The sequence below is a fragment of the Molothrus ater genome, chromosome 7, assembly GCF_012460135.2.
Source record: "Molothrus ater isolate BHLD 08-10-18 breed brown headed cowbird chromosome 7, BPBGC_Mater_1.1, whole genome shotgun sequence".
NCBI classification, from domain to species: domain Eukaryota; kingdom Metazoa; phylum Chordata; class Aves; order Passeriformes; family Icteridae; genus Molothrus; species Molothrus ater.
Genome location: NC_050484.2, coordinates 18,471,643 through 18,482,318, shown reverse-complemented (window position 1 = coordinate 18,482,318; position 10,676 = coordinate 18,471,643).

Here is a 10,676-nt window from a genome sequence, read left to right as displayed (position 1 = left end):
AGTGGGATAAGCTTTGACATTGTTATGGTTCATTTTTTCTGAGGGTCAGATGTGCAACAGCATTTCCACAGAGCTCTGTCCTCACAGCTTGTCCCTGGCCTACAAAATGTCCCTGTCTCTGAAGCAGGCTATGTGAATTCCAGAGAAGCTTTTCTCTCATTAGTGCACAACTTTGGAGTTAAAGGAGTGAGTTGAAATATAAGGTTTTTTGTCTTTGGGATTTTTTTTTTGTTATATGCCTGTATGGTATGAAAGCTGATTTAATTTAAAAATAAGACATGATTAGACAAGCAGTCTTGACCTCTATTTTTTCCCTTTATTACATCATACAGAAAGATGAAAGTATTTAAGATGGTAGCATCTGAAAGGTGATAGCCCTTCTGATACTTTCTTTTTACCAGGATAAATTTTGTGACATGTTATTATTGTCTGACATATATATTCTCAATGCAATGTACAAGACCTGTCAAGTTTCCTGAATGCTTCAGATGATGGATATTTATTGCAAAAGGCATGGCCAAATGTTTGGACTCTGTGCTACTTAGGTGAGGTTAAATAATTACTGGTCTTCTTTTTCTCTTCCCTTTGTCCGACTGTTTTGTTCCTACTCTTGAATTAGCCCACACAAAGCGTCTTTTAACCAGATCTAGCTAGTATGAGCTGACTGTAAAATAACCTACCTGGACTGAGTCTCATCAGTGCCCAAGTTACAAAAAGTAAAAGCAGGTGAGAATAAGGCAAGGGTAGAAGCAGCAGCTGTGTAGTGGTGCTGCCAGCTCTTGGGGCAGCCCTTAGGTGTAGGCAGAGTTGCACTAAGAAGTCTACTAATCACCTGTGCAGTGCTGGCATGGTTATTTCAGTGGCCTCTTCTCTCTGTTGTCAGAGGAGTGAGTAGGATCACACCCAGGGTGTTGGTGAGCCAGCTGAAGTTCAGCCATCTCCTCAGGAAGTAGCATTGTTTTCTGCCTGTTATTTCACCCCATTGAAATCCCCTCTGCTCCCCACCTGGAGCACTGTGTCCAGCTGTGGGCCTCCAACGTAGGAGTGAAGTGAACCTTTGGAGTGAATTCAGAGGAGGCCTCAAAGATGATCAGAGGGCTGGGGCACCTCTCCTGTGAGGAAGGGCTGAGAGAGTTGGAGATGTTCTGCCTGGAGAAGAGAAGGCTCCAAGGGAGACCTTAGAGCACCTTCCAGTACCCAAAGGAGCCTACAAAGAGTTGGAGAGGAACTTCTTGCAAGGCCAAGGAGGGACAGGACAAGAGGTAATAGGTTCAAACTAAAAGAGAGCAGGTTTCAACCAGATATTAGGAATAAATTCTTTACTGTGAGGGTGGTGAGGCAGTGGAACTGTTTGCCAAGAGAACTTGGGGCTGCCCCATCCCTGGAAGTGTTCAAGGCCAGGCTGGAGGGGGCTTTGAACTACCTGGTCTAGGGGAAAATGTCCCTGCTAATGGCAGAGGCTTTGAAACTAGATAATCTTTAATGTCCCTTTCAATCCAAACCTTTGTATGTTTCTATAAATACACACAATACTGAAGAAACTTGCTACTCAAGACCTCTTTCTGCTCCTCATTAACTTAAAGGAATAACTTTCTCTGACTTTTAAGGGGGCAGGGTCTGGCCCAGCAGTGGAATTCAAACATAAAACATTGTGCCTTCCTGACAGCTGTGTGCCTTCTGTGAGGGGAGCCCAAAACCCAGCAACAAAATCCAGCTTGCTTTAGCTGCTTCAAAGTGAGAGAGCAGCAAGGGGAAAACATTTATAAATGCCAGTACTGGCAAGGAGAGCAGGGAGATGTTGGTCTGTTGCTTTCAAGGATCAGCAACTACTGTGTGTTCAGGAATTCTGCTTTTTGTTATTGAGCTTCTGAACTTCTGATTTGTATGCTATAGAAAAAATGAAGGTATCCTTAAGACTGACCAGAAAAGTTGCAGATCTTTTTGTTTAATGTTCCTAGGGGTTATTTAGTATATGACTACTGTGTCACAGATCCTTTCAGCCTAAGATTAAAGGAAAACAGCTGATTCTGTTTATAGGAGCCTTCAGATCTCTACTAGATTTTATGTGGATATGGTTGTGAAACTTGTTTTAAAATTATTTCTTTATGTTTAATTTTATTTTTCAGGGGTTTGGAATGCCAGAAGAGATCATTTCAGTTGTATTTTCTTATGAAGTGTCTGTGACTACAAATAATGTGGTAGTATTTTTAGTAAGAGTTTTTAATTTCCAAGTCTGTTATTAAAATGTTGGAAAGTGTGTTTGCTATGATAGCATCAGTAACACATTTTAGTACCTAATGATTTTATTTTTGCTTTTTAATCAGTTTTTTAAGAAATATTATTGATATTTGTATCTTGTCTTTTGTGTGGCCAGGCAGACCCTGCTTAAAATTAATAATGGAATTGTAGTGTAGTATGTGGGGTTTATAATGAGCTGACATATCCACTTGCTGGAAAATTGCTCTGACAAGGGTATTCTACTTGAGATATCTATCATGATAACACACGTGTTCCCACTCATGTCCCAAATAAAAAATGAAATTTTTTCAAGACCTCATTCTAACACCTCCTTCTCATGTAAATGTATAACTACAAATACTATATTTCAGACTTTTGAATGACTTTGCATTATTTATTTATTTATTTATTTCTGTAAACCATGCCTTTTAAACTTTTATTGTCTCACATAAGATAATCATGTAATTTTTCCCCCATTCACTAATCCCTAACATTTAAAATAGTTTCTCTGTGTTTGTTTGTAAAGCTGAACACTTTTTCCTGAGGATGTTTTAGGAAAGAAAATAAACCCCACCCACCTTTAAAGTTTAGTATACATTATATTCTCAGTAGTATATGTAATTTGTTCTCTATTCAGCTATCACATATAACAGACCATTCAAGATTGTAGTTTCCAGTTTAAATACCATTTTAATTTTGTTTACATCTCATTTTACTGTTGCTACATAAAACCATTATGAGCATGTACTCTGAGAATTGCACAATGCCAGCCTTGTAAGCTCCTGTAAGTTGTATTTACCAATCATGGTCTCTACAAATGTGTGTGCATGCTGACACAAACATATATGTAGTTTATTTTAAAAAGATTTTGTATTAATAGGACTGCACAGCAGAGGTCTATATAGAACATCTTATGCTGTTAGGAATAATATCATGCATTAATGTTTCTAGTATGTTTTATGGATGATCTCTTAGCATGTGACCACTGGGGTAGTAGCTCAATTTTTACCACCTTTACACTTACCTTCCAAAGTATTTTCTTATATGATCATGAATCATCTCATAGACAAATATCTTTTGAAGTACATGGAAACTCCAAAAATGCAATTCTAACTTTATTTTTGTAAATTAATTAAAATGAGAAATAGAAATAGCAAATAAGAAAACATACATATATATAAATTATATTAAATATACTGTGCCAGTTGTTTAGATGAACTTATTCCAGAGACATCTATAACTGACAAGGCAAGAAAAGAAAGACACATAATGACAAAAGCTTTTAGAAAGCTTTCATTGTGTGAAGGCCATTGGTTATACTGATTTGGGAAAGTCCAGTGCTAGATGGTAGTCTGACTAAAACCAGCATTTATTTGTAAAAGTTTTTCCCCCAAAATGTGTGTTGTGTTATTTAAATGAGGGGTTTGTATAGCAATATGGAGCAATATATTATATTTGCAGTTAAAATGTTCCTCCTTTAGATTTTGATAATTTATGCCTTGCCTAATACCTACAGCAAATAAAAATGAATTGTTTTATTTGTTTACTGTGATTTGCAGGGATATTACTCCATGACAAGGTTACATTGACCTATCATTTCATGCATCAGCAGTTCTTCTATTGCACTGATTTGATCGCGCCTAGTGGATAAAAAAGGAGCAATCCACCCAGTGGACTAAGCTAGAATTATAATAAATAGAGCACATTCTGAAGGGCAAAGTAGGTTAAGTATGGTACTTACTGCACTGGGCATGATTTTTGTGATGTGTCAAAATTTAAGCTTTTTTTATTCCAATTTCTACATTCAAATTTTGTACTTTGATTTTATGCAGTTATGGAGGTCATGCTGTAGCTACAGTTGAGGAAAAATGTAGGGTTTTGTAGCTCCTGTAGAGTGGTTTTAGGTTAGGTACTCGTGAAAGTGCAATACATCTCCTGGAATTCACACTCCTTTCTGGATGAACAATTCTAGATACTGTTGTTGCTCCTCATGCTGGAGAATTTCCCCATTGTACAGTCATATGATGTCAAATAACCCTTCCAGTCATGGTTTGACATCTGCTAGACTGAGGAAAAGGGGCTGCATGGCTTACAGCTTCACTCTGCTTCTAGAACTGTCTTGTTCCAAGCTTGCTCTCCTTGAATTCCAGCAGTAGCTCAGTGATCAGGAGGGGCTCCCTCCTGGCTGTTCTCTCCCAGGTAAGTTTTTTAACTCCTGTTATCCAAGGCCTGGGCCAAGGTGCCTGTTGTATGCAAGAGGTGAAATAACTGGTAAATTTAAATGTTATTTTAATAAGACATACCAAATCAGAGTTTAAAATTACTCTAGAGTAAGATTTCTGGTTATTAAAAATAGAAGCTTAATTTTTTGCTTCTCTAATGATGAAGAGTAGACATTAGACACATTTTTAAAATCTCTGCATGTTTGTTCCATGTTGCTTTGTTGTGGTGATGTGCTAGGACTACAGAAATCTACCTGTAGTGTGTGAGGGTTTAATAACAGTGGAAAAGCAAGGCCATCAAAAATTATAATCACAAATTCTAGAAAATCTGAAATGCTAAAGAGCATAATTGTTGCATTCATGTGGTTTGCTGACTGAAGAATCCCCAGAGAAATTCATTTAAGCACACATGTAAGTTTTAGTGATCTCAGTAGGATGTGAGAACAAGCTGTGGGTGTTTACATAATCAGGTAGATCATGAGCTGTATATCAGAGTTTTGCTGGATAGATGACTTATAATAGTGATGGAGACCCCAGCAAAGGAGCCCACCTCAAGAACTTGTAGGAAAGGAAACCCTGTTACAGTCCTCACTGGTTTACTTTCTTTTTGTTTGTTGGATTTTTTCTTTGTTTAAGTCAATATGAATTAATTGTTTCAGTAATTGAAGTAAAAATGTGCTGTCTCAAGACTTCTTTAAAAGAAAAGGAAAAGGGTGTTCTGTTTGTTCTGCTGTTCATTGTCTGTTCAGACAAATTCTGATGGTCTGCTGTAAAGAAAAAGACATAGTTGGTCTTTTGTTTTGTCATTTCATTTTCTACTAGAGACAGTTGTTTAAAAAGGACAGAGACCAACAAGGTAAGCATCAGCTTAGTCAAGAATCTAATATACACCTCCTTTGGTGAAATAGATTATTGAATATTTTACATTCCATTGCTTCACATATTCATGCAGTTAATTAAGTCATTCCAAAATTTCAGGTTATCCTTACATGGATTTCTGTTGAAACTGGTGAAAATTTTCACTACCTCAAGGACTTAAGTAATACCATGAATATAAATTTAAACTTTTTAAAGTTACTATCTCTATTTTGGAAGCAAACACAATGAAAAATGATGTGTTTAGGGGCCAAAAGATAAATTATTTAATTAACTTTTATAATACTGTTTGTTTTAACATACTCATCACTTAATCAGGGAAATTGAACAAAGCATGGGGTTGAACAATTTGATAGTGTATATTTGAAGTGGAACTTTAAAAAATTTCACCATAAACTTCAAGTCAAAGAAATATTTGATTTGAGAAACAAAATTCCATCAGGTGAACCAAAATGTGAAACAACTGTTTTGAATTTGCTTTTCAGAAGTGGCAGTTCAAGCAGTACCATGGTAATATGTCTTCAGTTTTGCAGCTGATCTATTACATGCTTTTTTAAGCAATTAGAGCTCAATAATACAACAATTTGTCACCCAATTAATTTTGAAAGACTGGAAATGCATGGATGAACTATTTAACCTGTGGTTCACTTGGCACCATTGTAATTTAGATCAAATAAAACATAGTATTGGGTGAGCTACATTATGGGAACTCAGCATCTTCATGTTCTGTGACTTGTCCTATAATCTGTTTTTATATTTCTATTTTAACTATAGGTGAATGTATAGATAAATAAATATAACATGCCTTTGTTTTGTATAGAATGTTTAAATTCATTACAATTAGAACCAGTAGTTGAAAAAACATTTGTGAAAGTGTTTCTCCAGGGACCATTCTGTGCCCCAGCAACAACAGAAAGTGTATCAGGAGCATTAATGTATGTGGACTTGTGAATTGTATTTCCCTTACAACTTGGAAAACTTAAGCACTGCAGCTAAAATTCTTACAAGGCTAAGAGAAAGCTATGAGCATGTCAAGTATAAACCATACTATGTGGTTTTTTATCCTTCTGGTCTTGAAGTCATGTGTGTATATGTCCTGTTATTTCAGTGCACCAGAATGCTGCTTCATTACAAGGTTCTACTCCTCCTGGGGAGTCACAGTGTAAGGGAAATTTCAATATAGGCAATGTACTGAGGCCTAATTTCCAGAATTTCTGCACTTGTATTCACAGCACATGCTGACTCAGATTTTGGTAATTTTGAAAAGAGGTGTATGAATTGTGGAATAATACAATAGAATCATAGGATAGTCTTAGTTTGGATGGACCTTAAAGATCATCTAGTTCCAACCCCCTGCCATGGGTAGGGACACCTTTCACTAGACCAGGTTGTTTAGACAGCTTTTCTTTCACAGACCTAGATTTACTCAAGATTTTGGTTTATAGTGAGAAATGTCCATGCTACATTGTGTCAGTCATTCCTATGATTTCCCAGTGACAGCTCCTGATGAGAAATAAATTTCTATGTTTTGCTATGTTTGCGAAGCAGCACAACTTTGGAGGCCCTAAATACATGATTCTCAGGGTTATATCAGTTTCTCTTTCACCTGCCTGACTGCTGTCACTTAATTTAATGGTTGGCTTTGGTATTTTATTCTTTGATGTCTGTTGCTGTTGTTGCCTCCAAGTGACTTCAGCTGATTTCTCCTGGCTCCCTGTTCATTATCTGGTCACAAGCTCCTGCATGCATTGTTTTTGAGGATGGGGAAGGGAACCTTCATTTCAACTACTGCAGCTGGATTTTGTAGAAAATGCAGAGAGAAGTAGAGAAGGAAGATGGATAAGAGGAGATAGGATGGCAAACCCCAAAATACTGGCACTTTGCTATAACAAAACTAACAAAATTTGTGTTAGCTTTTGAAAAATTACAATTGCACAGCCATTGTCTAACAGAATCTTGAAGGATGTAATTAGAGCAATTTTCATCTTCAAATTTATTCTTCTCTGTGAGATTTTTGAATTTGGTTTTGCTCACTTTTTAGTGCATATGTGCAAGTGGTATGCAAAATAATATGAGATTTTAATGTTTTGCCATTGTGGAGCAATAGCCAAAGTTCAACCTGGTGTCTGAATTTGCTATGTCTGTTTTTCTTCTATTGCTTGTTTTTGAATTTGTATTTTTTCCTAAGAGAAAACAATTTGCTGAAAAACTAAGTGAATTCATATGAATGCTTTTACTAGTGACAGGGAAAAAAAGTGGGCTGGGAGTCATTCTTCTTACTTTATAAATATGCTTATTTTTCTGGACTGGCATTAAAACTTGAAAATGATTCAGATATGCTCTTAAGAGTCAAATTCCCCTTTAGTAGAGTAGCTCAAGAATAGATCATATATAAAAACTCAAGATGGTTTACATTTTATACTAATATCTTTGCCATTTTTAATGCAGACATCTATGTGGGATGTCTGCCATATGTATTACCTCAAATCAGTTGGTGTCCACATGGTGAGGACTAAGTGAACCATGTTACAATGCAGAAAGAAATAGATAAGTTAAAATATTTTTAGAAGTTTGGATATACATTGGCTGACATTCCTGTAAAAAAATATGCATCTAACTTGACAGATAGTGCTACTTTCTGGTTTTAAGGTGGTGAAAAAGTACTTTGATTGAGCCATGCCACTGCAGGTAAGGCTTGTACCCAACTCCTACTTTATTTACGGGGGTTTTTTTAGATATTAATAATTTTACTGTACAAAACCTGCAGTTATATGGGTGTGGAGAATTGGACTGAGCGTAACCACATTCAGTAAAGTTAACTAATGAAAACCAAACACAGCTAACGTGCTGTTCTGGGGTAGACAGAAGAAAAGATACCATAAACATATTTTATTTAACACATGAGTACATTAAAATTTAGTATTGCTTTTCACTGCAGAAATTCTAGGGCCTGGTAGTAGTATTTAGGACTATATAGTAACCATTTCATGTTATAATATTGTGTATATTTCTTTTACCTTAGCGTAAGAAAAATCTCTGTTTATCAATGATGTGTCTAGATGATAGTTAATGAAGTTTATAAGTCTTGGAGAAATAACAGGTTAATATTCTCATGCTTAGATACATGTGCCCATAAAAAGAACTTCCATGGGTTTCTTTCTGCCTTTAGGCAAGGTGATATCTCTGTGTTGTGTTATTTTCCTTTCAGTAATTCCTGATGCAGGAATAATAGGATAAACATGACAGAGAATGGTGATCAAAAACTTGTGCCTCTTAACAGGGCTTAGCTTTGTAGGGTCTGTTTCTTTGTCTAACCCCAGCATCATAAAGAACATGAAATCACAGGTTTGGAGATTAATTACTTAAGAGATCTTCCTGTGTTGCAGAAGTGCCTTTGTAGGTCTCCAGTACTTTATCTTGGTCCAAGGTACAATATCTCAGTATCCCAGTGGCATCTTAGGTCATTCCTGGAGTCACTGTCATTACCAGTGTACTCTTGTTCTTCTGTAGAGAATTAATGCAAAGTGAAAATTAAGGATAATTGTTGGGTGTTGTATGGTTTTTGAAACGATTTTGCATCTTTTGTGCTCAGTTAGTTAGCTGGCTGGCTGGCTGGTTGGTTGTTTAAAATATGCATTTTTAAACTGACTGTTGACTAAAAAACATTTTAAAATAGCAGATCAATCTGTAGTGCCTTTACTTGAAGAAGAATTTCTTAAATTTCTCAGGAGTTATCCTTCACCCACCTGGATCCCATGCTGTATCTTAGGAAGAGTCTATTCACTCACTTAGACAGTGATTTTTTTCAACATGTTAAAACCCAGTGAGCAGAATGCAGTCCTGCTTACTGCACCTGAAGTCTGCTGCAGCATTTTATACAGCCTGTCTCTAGCAAGCAGTGGTTATGTTCATATCTGATGACATTTAGGGCTAATTTACACCAATACACAAGCCAGATTCCATATCTAACATTTCAGATTCTGGAGAAGGAAATCCTGACTCTTTAATGTGTGCCCATAAAAAGAACTTCCATGGGTTTCTTTCTAGCTTTTCTTCTAGAAAAGCTACATGTTGTTCATTCTTGCAGTTCTTCAGATCCCTAAAGCCTCTGTAACATAATTTTCTCTGAAGGAGGATGCCAGTGGAACATCTGTGAACTTTTCCATATGGCATGACTAGCTTGAGTGTCTATATCTGACAAATCTTTCAGCATTTTTGCTAGCTAATGTTACTTTTAGTGGAGTTGAGACATTTGTTTACACAGATTAATAATCTCTGAAGAAAAAAGATGACTGTTAGAAGAATGCTGAGGAGTGAAGTCCCAGGTTGGTGTTCTGTTGTTGGTGTTCTCTCTGTAGCTGGAGAGGAATGCAAGCAGCCTTGTTACCTTTGTTACCTGTCCTGGGGAGAGCAGAGCAATTGGAAACCAGAGCATGATCCATTGTGCTCTCTTGACTCCCTTCCCAGACAGTTCCTTTAAAGCCTAGCAAACATTAAGTATCCCTTAAGATTGCAAAGAGAGAAGTTATGCTTGATTCACTGCTCAGAGCGGTGCTGCTCTTTATCTCCTGTGTATTTGCTTTTAAAAACTTTGTTGTGGCTAAACTGTTAAAGATAGCATGGCTAAATTCTGTCCCCTGTTCTAGTGCTGAGTTGCTAATGCTGTCCCAGATGACAGCAGCTCTGTTTCTTCCTGTGGTTGTCTTCTTCAAGTGCAACTATCAGAATACCATCAACAGGAATCAAGAGCATTAGGTAAGTGTATGCTTGCAGAGGAGTTCTGAAAGGCCAAAGTGGACAAGATTTTATTACATAAATAGATTGGAATATGTGTCTGTAACAAGTCAACTCTAATATGATTTTTCTGTCTGGGAGATGTCTTCAATTTGAATTACCTTTCTCTTAATCTGGGAGGAGTGGTTTTTGTCCTTAAAAATGCCCCTCAATATTTTCATAATCTTCCATACTTGTACTGAGTAGAGAAGCCCATGTAACTACTGATTGCTTTGCTTCAAGTTCATGCACACTTCTATTACCTCCAAATAGGAGTCTGATAGTTGTAAAAATGCTAATGAAATCCGCTCAGAATAGGGAAGATGAACTACTCAGTCTAACAGAGAGAAGGGATTTTTTTCTTACCTGTCCATCTGTTTTTTCTGTTGGACGAACACATCTTGGTAGACAAGCACATATCACTGTACTTTTCAGAGTACAGTGTGCCAGTTGTCCATCTTTGTAGCTGTTCCTACCATCCTGTTTGTGTTTCTGTGCTTTGATTGCACCATGTTAAAAAATGTAAGTATTGGTGCTTTGTTTAAACTCTGTATTTCAATCAGGTGC